Source organism: Dama dama, chromosome 27 (genome assembly GCF_033118175.1).
Source record: "Dama dama isolate Ldn47 chromosome 27, ASM3311817v1, whole genome shotgun sequence".
In the NCBI taxonomy this organism is placed as follows: Eukaryota; Metazoa; Chordata; class Mammalia; order Artiodactyla; family Cervidae; genus Dama; species Dama dama.
This window is the reverse complement of record NC_083707.1, coordinates 3,536,691-3,549,609: the sequence shown is the minus strand read 5'-3', so window position 1 is coordinate 3,549,609 and position 12,919 is coordinate 3,536,691. Positions and strand designations below refer to the sequence as shown.

Below are 12,919 nucleotides of genomic sequence, written 5' to 3'. Positions count from 1 at the left end.
AAGAACTATTTCATGCAAGTTTACAAAATACTTTATACTTACCAGAATAGAAATATTTTGCTTAAATTTCTAAACTGACAGTATTAGCATGAAGATAGAGTTGGTGATTGGAATAGCACCTTTTGGGCAGCTGGAGTATGTGTCCTTAGCTTAACTGGCCTGCTTGTAAATTTCTGGATTGGCATTTACATACATTAGATATTGTACCATTAACTCTGGAGGCTAGTGGTAAAGAATTCTTCTGCCAATGCAGGAGACAGAGATGTGGGTTTCGATCCCTGGGTCAGGAAGATCCCCTGGAGGAGGAAATGGCAACCCAACCCAGTATTCTTGTCTGGAGATTCTCATAGACAGAGGAGCCTGATGGGCTCTCAGTTCAGTTCAGTTCAGTCGCTCAGTCGTGTCCGACTCTTTGCAACCCCATGAATTGCAGCACGCCAGGCCTCCCTGTCCATCACCAACTCCCAGAGTTTACTCAAACTCATGCCCATCGAGTTGATGATGCCATCCAGCCATCTCATCCTTTGTCGTCCCCTCCTCCTCCTGCCCCCAGTCCCTCCCAGCATGAGGGTCTTTTCCAATGAGTCAACTCTTCGCATGAGGTGGCCAAAGTACTGGAGTTTCAGCTTCAACATCAGTCCTTCCAATGAACGCCCAGGACTGATCTCTTTTAGGATGGACTGGTTGGATCTCCTTGCAGTCCAAGGGACTCTCAAGAGTCTTCTCCAACACCACAGTTCAAAAGCATCAATTTTTCGGTGCTCAGCTTTCTTCACAGTCCAACTCTCACATCCATACCTGACCACTGGAAAAACCATAGCCCTGACCAGACGGACCTTTGTTGGCAAAGTAATGTCTCTGCTTTTTTTCTTTTTTTTTATTAGTTGGAGGCTAATTACTTCACAACATTTCAGTGGGTTTTGTCATACATTGACATGAATCAGCTATGGAGTTACATGTATTCCCCATCCCGATCCCCCCTCCCACCTCCCTCTCCACCCGATTCCTCTGGGTCTTCCCAGTGCACCAGGCCCGAGCACTTGTCTCATGCATCCCACCTGGGCTGGTGATCTGTTTCACTATAGATAATATACATGCTGTTCTTTCAAAACATCCCACCCTCACCTTCTCCCACAGAGTTCAAAAGTCTGTTCTGTACTTCCTTGTCTCTTTTTCTGTTTTGCATATAGGGTTATCATTACCATCTTTCTAAATTCCATATATATGTGTTAGTATGCTGTAATGTTCTTTATCTTTCTGGCTTACTTCACTCTGTATAATGGGCTCCAGTTTTATCCATCTCATTAGAACTGATTCAAATGAATTCTTTTTAATGGCTGAATAATATTCCATGGTGTATATGTACCACAGCTTCCTTATCCATTCGTCTGCTGATGGGCATCTAGGTTGCTTCCATGTCCTGGCTATTATAAGCAGTGCTGCAATGAACATTGGGGTGCACGTGTCTCTTTCAGATCTGGTTTCCTCAGTGTGTATGCCCAGAAGTGATATTGCTGGGTCATATGGCAGTTCTATTTCCAGTTTTTTAAAAAATCTCCACACTGTTTTCCATAGCGGCTGTACTAGTTTGCATTCCCACCAACAGTGTAAGAGGGTTCCCTTTTCTCCACACCCTCTCCAGCATTTATTGCTTGTAGACTTTTGGATAGCAGCTATCCTGACTGGCGTGTAATGGTACCTCATTGTGGTTTTGATTTGCATTTCTCTGATAATGAGTGATGTTGAGCATCTTTTCATGTGTTTGTTAGCCATCTGTATGTCTTCTTTGGAGAAATGTCTGTTTAGTTCTTTGGCCCATTTTTTGATTGGGTCATTTATTTTTCTGGAATTGAGCTTCAGGAGTTGCTTGTATATTTTTGAGATTAATCCTTTGTCTGTTTCTTCATTTGCTATTATTTTCTCCCAATCTGAGGGCTGTCTTTTCACCTTGCTTATAGTTTCCTTTGTAGTGCAAAAGCTTTTAAGTTTCATTAGGTCCCATTTGTTTATTTTTGCTTTTATTTCCAATATTCTGGGAGGTGGGTCATAGAGGATCTTGCTGTGATGTCGGAGAGTGTTTTGCCTATGTTCTCCTCTAGGAGTTTTATAGTTTCTGGTCTTACATTTAGATCTTTAATCCATTTTATTTTTGTGTATGGTGTTAGAAAGTGTTCTAGTTTCATTCTTTTACAAGTGGTTGACCAGTTTTCCCAGCACCACTTGTTAAAGAGGTTGTCTTTTTTCCATTGTATATCCTTGCCTCCTTTGTCGAAGATAAGGTGTCCATAGGTTCGTGGATTTATCTCTGGGCTTTCTATTCTGTTCCATTGATCTATATTTCTGTCTTTGTGCCAGTACCACACTGTCTTGATGACTGTGGCTTTGTAGTAGAGTCTGAAGGCAGGCAGGTTGATTCCTCCAGTTCCATTCTTCTTTCTCAAGATTACTTTGGCTATTCGAGGTTTTTTTAATTTCCATACAAATTGTGAAATTATTTGTTCTAGTTCTGTGAAAAGTACCGTTGGTAGCTTGATAGGGATTGCATTGAATCTATAGATTGCTTTGGGTAGAATAGCCATTTTGACAATATTGATTCTTCCAATCCATGAACACGGTATGTTTCTCCATCTGTTTGTGTCCTCTTTGATTTCTTTCATCAGTGTTTTATAGTTTTCTATGTATAGGTCTTTTGTTTCTTTAGGTAGATATACTCCTAAGTATTTTATTCTTTTTGTTGCAATGGTGAATGGTATTGTTTCCTTAATTTCTTTCTGTTTTTTCACTGTTAGTATATAGGAATGCAAGGGATTTCTGTGTGTTAATTTTATATCCTGCAACTTTACTATATTCATTGATTAGCTCTAGTAATTTTCTGGAAGAGTCTTTAGGGTTTTCTATGTAGAGGATCATGTCATCTGCAAACAGCGAGAGTTTCACTTCTTCTTTTCCTATCTGGATTCCTTTTACTTCTTTTTCTGCTCTGATTGCTGTGGCCAAAACTTCCGACACTATGTTGAATAGTAGTGGTGAAAGTGGGCACCTTTGTCTTGTTCCTGATTTCAGGGGAAATGCTTTCAATTTTTCACCATTGAGGGTGATGCTTGCTGTGGGTTTGTCATATATAGCTTTTATTATGTTGAGGTATGTTCCTTCTGTTCCTGCTTTCTGGAGAGTTTTAATCATAAATGAGTGTTGAATTTTGTCAAAGACTTTCTCTGCATCTATTGAGATAATCGTATGGTTTTTATCTTTCAATTTGTTAACGTGGTGTATTACATTGATTGATTTGCAGATATTAAAGAATCCTTGCATTCCTGGGATAAAGCCCACTTGGTCATGGTGTATGATTTTTTTAATATGTTGTTGGATTCTGTTTGCTAGAATTTTGTTAAGGATTTTTGCATCTATGTTCATCAGTGATATTGGCCTGTAGTTTTCTTTTTTTGTGGCATCTTTGTCTGGTTTTGGAATTAGGGTGATGGTGGCCTCATAGAATGAGTTTGGAAGCTTACCTTCATCTGCAATTTTCTGGAAGAGTTTGAGTAAGATAGGTGTTAGCTCTTCTCTAAATTTTTGGTAGAATTCAGCTGTGTAGCCATCTGGTCCTGGGCTTTTGTTTGCTGGAAGATTTTTGATTGCAGTTTTGATTTCCTTGCTTGTGATGGGTCTGTTAAGATCTTCTGTTTCTTCCTGGTTCAGTTTTGGAAAGTTATACTTTTCTAAGAATTTGTCCATTTCATCCAAGTTGTCCATTTTATTGGCATAGAGCTGCTGGTAGTAGTCTCTTATGATCCTTTGTATTTCAGTGTTGTCTGTTGTGATCTCTCCATTTTCATTTCTAATTTTGTTAATTTGGTTCTTCTCTATTTGTTTCTTAATGAGTCTTGCTAATGGTTTGTCAATTTTGTTTATTTTTTAAAAAAACCAGCTTTTAGCTTTGTTGATTTTTGCTATGGTCTCTTTAGTTTCTTTTGCATTTATTTCTGCCCTAATTTTTAAGATTTCTTTCCTTCTGCTAACCCTGGGGTTCTTCATTTCTTCCTTCTCTAATTATTTTAGGTGTAGAGTTAGGTTATTTATTTGGCTTTTTTCTTGTTTCTTGATGTAAGCCTGTAATGCTATGAACCTTCCCCTTAGCACTGCTTTTACAGTGTCCCATAGGTTTTGGGTTGTTGTGTTTTCATTTTCATTCATTTCTATACATATTTTGATTTCTTCTATGATTTTTTGGTTATTCAGAAGTGTGTTATTTAGCCTCCATATGTTTGAATTTTTCACAGTTTTTTTCCTGTAATTGAGATCTAATCTTACTGCACTGTGGTCAGAAAAGATGACTGGAATGATTTCAATTTTTTGAATTTTCCAAGACCAGATTTTTGGCCCAGGATGTGATCTATTCTGGAGAAGGTTCCGTGTGCACTTGAGAAAAAGGTGAAGTTGATTGTTTTAGGGTGAAATGTCCTATAGATATCAATTAGGTCTAGCTGGTCCATTGTGTCATTTAAGGTTTGTGTTTTCTTGTTAATTTTCTGTTTAGTTGATCTATCCATAGTTGTGAGTGGGGTATTAAAGTCTCCCACTATTATTGTGTTACTATTAATTTCCTCTTTCATACTCGTTAGTGTTTGCCGTACATATTGCGGTGCTCCTATGTTGGGTGCATATATATTTATAATTGTTATATCTTCTTCTTGGATTGATCCTTTGATCATTATATAGTGTCCTTCTTTGTCTCTTTTCACATCCTTTATTTGAAACTCTATTTTATCTGATATGAGTATTGCAACTCCTGCTTTCTTTTGGTCTCCGTTTGCATGAAATATTTTTTTCCAGCCCTTCACTTTTAGTCTGTATGTGTCTCTTGTTTTGAGGTGGGTCTCTTGTAGACAGCATATATAGGGGTCTTGTTTTTGTATCCATTCAGCCAATCTTTGTCTTTTGGTTGGGGCATTCAACCCATTTACATTTAAGGTAATTATTGATAGGTGTGGTCCCATTGCCATTTACTTTGTTGTTTTGGGTTCACGTTTATACAACCTTTCTGCATTTCCTGTCTAGAGAAGATCCTTTAGCATTTGTTGATGAGCTGGTTTGGTGGTGCTGAATTCTCTCAGCTTTTGCTTGTCTGTAAAGCTTTTGAATTCTCCTTCATATCTGAATGAGATCCTTGCTGGGTACAGTAATCTAGGTTGTAGGTTATTCTCTTTCATTACTTTCAGTATGTCCTGCCATTCCCTTCTGGCCTGGAGGGTTTCTATTGATAGATCAGCTGTTATCCTTATGGGAATCTCTTTGTGTGTTATTTGTTGTTTCTCCCTTGCTGCTTTTAAGATTTGTTCTTTGTGTTTGATCTTTGTTAATTTGATTAATATGTGTCTTGGGGTGTTTCGCCTTGGGTTTATCCTGTTTGGGACTCTCTGGGTTTCCTGGACTTGGGTGGCTATTTCCTTCCCCATTTTAGGGAAGTTTTCAGTTATTATCTCCTCGAGTATTTTCTCATGGCCTTTCTTTTTGTCTTCTTCTGGGACTCCTATGATTCGAATGTTGGGGCGTTTCACATTGTCCCAGAGGTCCCTGAGGTTGTCCTCATTTCTTTTGATTCTTTTTTCTTTTTTCCTCTCTGCTTCATTTATTTCTACCATTTTATCTTCTACCTCACTTATCCTATCTTCTGTCTCCGTTATTCTACTCTTGGTTCCCTCCAGAGTGTTTTTGATCTCATTCATTGCATTATTCATTTTTAATTGACTCTTTTTTATTTCTTCTAGGTCTTTATTAAACATTTCTTGCATCTTTTCAATCTTTGTCTCCAGGCTATTTATCTGTAACTCCATTTTGTTTTCAAGATTTTGGATCATTTTTATTATCATTATTCTAAATTCTTTTTCAGATAGATTCCCTATCTCCGCCTCTTTTGTTTGACTTGGTGGGCATTTTTCATGCTCCTTTACCTGTTGGGTGTTTCTCTGCCTTTTCATCTTGTTTAGATTGCTGTGTCTGGAGTGGGCTTTCTGTATTCTGGAGGTCTGTGGTTCCTTTTTATTGTGGAGGTTTTACCCAGTGGGTGGGGTTGGACGATTGGCTTGTCAAGGTTTCCTGGTTAGGGAAGTCAGTGTTCTGGTGCGTGGAACTTGACTTCTTCTCTCTGGAGAGCAATGGAGTGCCCAGTAATGAGTTTTGAGATGGGTCTATGTGTTAGGTGTGACCTTGGGCAGCCTGTATGTTGATGTTCAGGGCTATGTTCCTGCGTTGCTGGAGAATTTGCGTGGTATGTCTTGCTCTAAAACTTACTGGCTCTTGGGTGGTGGTTGGTTTCAGTGTAGGTATGGAGGCTTTTGAACGGTCTCTTATTACTTAAAGTTCCATGTAGTCAGGAGTTTTCTGGTGTTCTCAGGTTTTGGGCTTAAGTCTCCTGCCTCTGGATTTCAGTTTTATTCTTCCTGTAGTTTCAGGACTTCTCCAACTATACAGCACTGATAATAAAACTTCTAGGTTAATGGCGAAAAGATTCTCCCCCGTTAGGGACACCCAGAGAGGTTCACAGAGTTACATGAAGAAGAGGAGAGGGAGGAGGGAGATAGTGATGAGCAGGAGGAGAAAAAGGGGGACTCAAGAGGAGAGAGACAGATCTACGCAGTTGTCTGTTCCCAGAGTGTTCTCCGTAGCCCAGACACCCACAAAGATTCACAGAATTGGATTGGGGAGAGAAGGGGAAAGGAGGAAATAGAGGTGTTCTGAGGTAGAAAACAGAGAGTCAAGATTGGGAGAGAATAATCAACACACTCCTGAATAAAAATGGGAACTGAATATTGGATTCTTAAATGATCACAATTTATATCATATACTGAAAAACAAAAATTAAAAATCTAGAGTAGAAGTTAGACTCTTAAAAATACTATATTAAAAACAAAAACCAAAACTCACAAAAAAATTTTAGAAATATATATGAAGTTTGGTTTAAAAATAGGGCTTCTCTTCTTTTTTTTTTTTTTTTCATGAAAATGAAAATTCAGGAGTAGTAGAGGAGTAATAGAGGACTTTAAAAAGAAATAAGAGAAAAAGGAAAATAGAAAATAGAAGAGAAAAGGTGGGGGGGAAGAAAAATAATTTTTCCTAGTTAAAAAAATAAAAATCTATGAAAATGAAAGTTAAGGCTTAATGGGGGAGTAATAGGGAATTTTAAAAGAAAATGAAAGAAAAAAAATTAAAAAAAAATTTTTTTTCTTACTTAAAAAAAAAAAAAGTAAAAACATATCTAGGAATTTCTCTGGAGCTGTTGCAGTCAGTGTGGGTTCGGCTCAGTTTCAGATAGGTCCTCTTTCCAGCTTACACTTCTCGATATCTACAGGCCCCGTCCGGTGTAGTCGGTGTTTTCTACAGGGATTTTAATCTGTTGCACCGGCCCCTTCTGAAGCGGTTCCCTTTGTTTATTTGGCTTCTGTTTGCCGGTCTCTTCTGCGCCTAATTTCCGCCCTGACACAGGCTGGCGGAGGTGGTCTCTTATTCAGGTTGCTAGTTCCGTCGCGCTGCTGGGAGGGGCTGGTGCTGCTTTCTCCGTCTACGCTGCTCAGACTCCCTATGAAGCGTGCACTGCGCTGCGCGCGGTTCCAGTCCTCCGGTGTTCCACAAAAGCGCGGAATAAAAAGCTGCGCCTGCTTTTTGTGCCTTCCCCGTCAGAGCGGTTCAGGCAGCCAGGAGCTTGACAGGCGCACTCTCCCCGGGTGCGGCGCACCTACTCCCTTCCGTGGTCCCAATCTCAGTTTCCGCAGGCGCCAGTCGGGTGCGTGCGCCTTCTGCCCTCCGCGTCCCCAGCCCCAGTGCCCGCCCGCACCGGTCGGGTGCCTGTGCCCTCTGTCTGGCCGCGACCCTCCCAGCGGATGTCGACCATCCAGAATCTCAGGTGGCCTTTGATTAGAAACTGGGGGCCTGTTTGCAGTGCGGTAGGGGATGTGGTCCTTGGGGCTGAGCCTGCCCCTTCCCCTCCCCCCCTGCCTCCTGCCTCTGGCGGGGCTGGGTCGGTCTGCAGCCTGCAAGCTCTTCTCTGGACTTGCTCAGTCCCTTTGTTCTGCAAACAGCCAGCAGTGTGTTCAGGCCGGTTAATTTTCTCTCTCTCTTTTGCTATCCCACAGTTTAAGTTGGTAACTCACAAAAGCTCCCTCCGATTGTCCTCAGGGCACTCAGGCCCGCTCCTTACCCTAAGCGATGCTGCGGGCTCCTCTCCGTTCTGCCCCCACTTGCTGGTGGCGGATGCGGGTGTCTGGGGTACTTTTCTGCTGGGAGTTGCTTTTAGGCACGTAATCTGTGGGTTTTATTTATTGTCCCCCTCCCAGTCAGGTTGCCCTCCGAGATTCAAACACCTACCCCAGACCCGCCAGTGCGAGGGTTTCCTGGTGTCTGGAAACTTTCTCTATTAAGACTCCCTTCCCGGGACGGATCTCTGTCCTTAGCTCTTTTGTCTTTCTTTTTATCTTTTATATTTTGTCCTACCTCCTTTGGAAGACAATGGGTTGCTTTTCTGGGCGCCTTATGACCTCAGCTAGCCATCAGAAGTTGTTTTGTGAAGTTTGCTCTGCGTTCAGTTATTCTTTTGATGAATTTGTAGGAGAGAAAGTGGTCTCCCCGTCCTACTCCTCCGCCATCTTGGCTCCTCCTCTGTCTCTGCTTTTTAATATGCTATGTAAGTTGGTCATAACTTTCCTTCCAAGGAGTAAGCATCTTTTAATTTCATGGACTCTAGGAGGTCTCAAAGAGTTACACGACTGAAGTAACTTAGCATGCATGCACCATTAACTCAGAAGTTTGTCTTAATATATGTATAGTGTTGGTTTAATTTCTTCTTCAAGAAATTGGTGTTCAGTTTTTATAGAACATTCTGTAAGAAGAATCAATAGGTCAGTAAACCCTGACTCTTGTCCTTGTTGCTTGTTTTTGCTCCTGATGTCAAGGCATGCTGCTCCAGCACTGGTCCTTTAATTTTTTTCTTCTTTTAAAACTATTCCCCTGTTTATCTTTGCTGCTGTAGGAGGGAAGGAGTTCTAATTTCTCAATAGTTCATACACTTTTGCTGCTTATTGATGACTCATCACAACACAGTTGAACTTGGAAGCTGTATTTGATGTAGAAAATATACGTTTTTTATAGCATTTTATTGCCTTGTTTTTCTGCTCTATTAATATGTAGACAGAGAGGGAGTGTTTATTTTTCTTAAAGAAGGTTTTAGCAGTAGGCATATTTTAAGTGTTTTCTCCCTTTAATATCAGTTGACTTCTCAGAAATGTTTCTCATCAAAATGGAAACAATAAGGCTGTTGGATACTTAAGATAAAAATGTGAGTTTAAGATAGTTATTGTACTGACCTATTTTTACTTGGATACATGTAAATTATGTGCCTTCCAGTACTTGAATGTTTTGTTGAAAGTTCCTAGTTTTTTTAAACCTTTGGCAGCAGTGAAGAGAGCTGTCCTTAGTTCTTAGCATGGTGGTACTCTTGGGTTCGGTATCATCCATTCTGTCTTCTTTGTTCACATTTTTTTTACTCATTTTAAAAAAAAATGTTTCCAGAATTATACTTAATTGCTGGAAACGTTGATTTTTTTTGAGTGACAAACCAATTAAGTGTGTATGACACCAGGCAACAAAGACACTTAAGATTCTCTGCTTATCTTGTGTCTGAAAAAATCCATTATTCATCATCTTATTGTTTTTAAATACTGAGGTAAAATTTTCAATACAATAGGAAAATTGCTTTGGAAATGGAATAAATTGTTTGCCAGTTCAAAGGCTCCTTTTCTGAAGTTGAGGTTACTAAACATGATGTTGCTTATATTCATTATCTTTCAGACTCATTGTACTGCTTTTCTAGCATTAAATGTGATAAGATTGTGACTTTTGCTAAAATGTAGCACAATCACTAAAAGAACTTAATGACTAAGACTAAAAAATCTCATTTTGTATACTATATTATATGTAAGTGGTGGTTTGAATTTTAATTGCATTTTGTATAAATATCCATTTTCTGGTTGACTGTTTTAAAAGAGGTGCTTTTTTTACACAGAAGTAAGAAGAAAAATATTAATTCTATTTCAGATTGTGTAATTTTTGCCTAAACCATCTAAAGTGATAGGTGGCTTGCTTTAAGGATGTTCCATGGTGGAATTGAGAGTAATTGGAGTTGTTTGTAGATTTGATGAGAGATGAAGACAAGTATCCCTTTGATTAGGGGAGTGAAGTGTTCAAGATGGGTGTCAGTAGTGACTGCTGCTTCTCTGGATGTTTGCTTTAAGCAGAGGTCTTCTGCATTCTTGGTTTTAGTAATGATATGGTATTCCATCGTGGATTAAGCAGCTCGAATTGTTGATTTGAAGGTTTTTCTATGCTTTTTTGGTGACTAGCATAGCATGGTGATCATCGTCTTTGTAGATATATCTTACATATATTTTTAATTTACATGAGATAATTAGAACCTGTGGTTAAAGTTAACTTAGATTACAAAAAAAGAAAAAGGCTTTCGATGCATCTTCACAAATTATTCTCCCAAAAAGTTGTTCACTTTCTTACAGCAATTAAGAGTGCCTGGTTATCCAAGACTGTTGGCTATGCCAGATGTTAAGAATTAATTTTTTTCAGTTATTTTGATTTGCATGTGTTAAGAGTCCTTTTGAAAACGAAAATTATTCCCAGGCTTAAAACCTTTCATTGCCTTCCTCTTCACACTGAGCGCATTTCCCAGACCATGAGGCTCACTCACTCCAGCCACACTGGCTCTCTCCCCTCCTGCAGTCCTCCAAGCTCTGCAGCCCCTTCTCGGTCTTCCTAGACCTTCGTGTGGTTGGCTGCTTTTCATCCAGGTGTCACTTGTTGAGACTCAGCTTCCTTGATGATCCAGGAAGACCCTTCCTGTCACTTCGAGTCTTACCACTTCCTTTATTGTCTTCCTAGCACTTTGCCGATTGAGTGTCCTGTGAGTCCCTGAGCTGTGTATGTATTGCAGGACCTTTGTTGCGTCTTTGCTTCTGTACCCACGGCGACAGTGCTAGCACGTAGTGGGCACTCAAGTGTGTGTTGAAAGAGTTGGAGTTCCTAATGTGGTGGGACGTGATTTTCTTAGTTGTTTTTTTTTTCCTTTGTGAATTGTCTTTGCTCATCTGTCATTCAAGGCATTTGCTTTTTTACCAATTTGAGAGAACTGCCTATAGAGCATAGTTTTTCTGTTATATGCTGCATTTATTCCCCCTGGTTGCTTGTTTCTTTTAAGATGTTCTTCTTTGATGATGCAGATTACAGACCTGCATTGTACCTGGCCATAGTAAGGACTCAGTAAGCATCAGCCACCCATTTCCCTGGGCTTCTAGTCTAAGAGGCCTTCAGGGGTTCTTCCCCAGTATTCTGGCTGTCTAGCTGAGCAGCCCACTCCCCATATTCACTCTGTGTGTCAGGGTGCAGACTCTCTGTGGCAGCTAGCAGGATGGTGAGGGGAAAGGGCCTCATGGTAAGTTCAGGAAAGACTGTGTTCTAGAAATTAGCTTGGCAGGCTGGGGGTATGCGTAGTGATGAGGGAATATCCATCTGCCAGTGGTTCCTTGGCTTCCAGGGAGCAGGGTGTTATCAACAATAACTAGAAATTTTTTTTTTTAATTATACTTCTGTTTCATTGACTATGCTGAAGGTTTTGACTGTGTGGACACAACAAACTGGAAAAATTCTTAAAGAGAAGGGAATACTAGACCATCTTACCTGTCTCCTGAGAAACCAGTATGCAGGACAAGAAGCAACAGTTAGAACCAAACATGGAACAACAGACTGGTTCAGAATTGGAAAAGGAATATGTCAAGGCTGTATATTGTTACTCTGCTTATTTAACTTACATGCAGAGTACATCATGGGAAGTGCTGGGCTGGATGATCACAGGCTGGAATCAAGATTTCTGGGGAGGTATCAACAACCTCACATAGGTTGATGATACCACTCTAATGGCAGAAAGCAAAGAGGAACTAAAGAGCCTCTTGATGAGGGTGAAAGAGGAGAGTGAAAAAGCTGGCTTAAAAGTCAGCATTCAAAAACTAAGATCATGGCATCCAGTCCCATCACTTCATGACAAATAGTTGGGGAAACAGTAACAGATTTTATTTTTTTGGGCTCCAAAATCACTGTGGATGGTGACTACAGCCACAAAATTAAAAGACACTCCTTGGGAGAAAAGCTATGAGAAACCTAGACAACATGTTAAAAAGCAGAGACTTCACTTTGCCAACCAAGGTCCATCTACTGAAAACTATGGTTTTTCCAGTAGTCATGTATGGATGAGAGTGTTGGACTGTAAAGAAGGCTTAGTGCTGAAGAATTTATGCTTTCAAGCTGTGGTGTTGGAGATGACTCTTGAGAGTCCTTGGACAGCAAGGCGATCCAACAAGTCAATCCTGAAGGAAATCCACCCTGAATATTCATTGGAACGGCTGATGCTGAAATTGAAGCTCCAGTATTTTGGCCACCTGATGCAAAGAACTGACTCTTTGGAAAAGACCCTGATGCTGGAAAAGATTGAGGGCATGAGGAGAAGGGAACAACAGAGGGTGAGATGGTTGGATGGCATCATGGACTCAGTGGACATGAGTTTGAGCATGCTCCAGGAGATGGTGAAGGGCAGGGAAGCCTGGTGTGCTGCAGTCCATGGGGTCACAGAGTTAGACACAACAAAAAGCATAGGTAATACAAATTACAACTTAACCATTTTTGTTGTTGTTCAGTCACTAAGTCATGTTGATATTCTCTTGGAAATCTTGATTCCAGCTTGTGAGTCATCCAGCCTGGCATTTTGTATGATGTACTCAGCATATAAGTTAAATAAGCAGGGTGACAGTATACAGCCTTGACATAATCCTTTCCCAGTTTTGAACCAGTCCATTGTTTCATGTCTGGTTCT

The 12,919-nt window shown here is 40.2% G+C and overlaps 1 protein-coding gene across 6 annotated transcripts in view; it reads left to right on the top strand.

Moving 5' to 3' along the window:
* Positions 1 to 12,919, top strand: part of ATP9B (ATPase phospholipid transporting 9B (putative)) — a 166,296-nt gene that overhangs the window by 8,386 nt on the left and 144,991 nt on the right. The gene's annotated exons all lie outside the window — the stretch shown is intronic.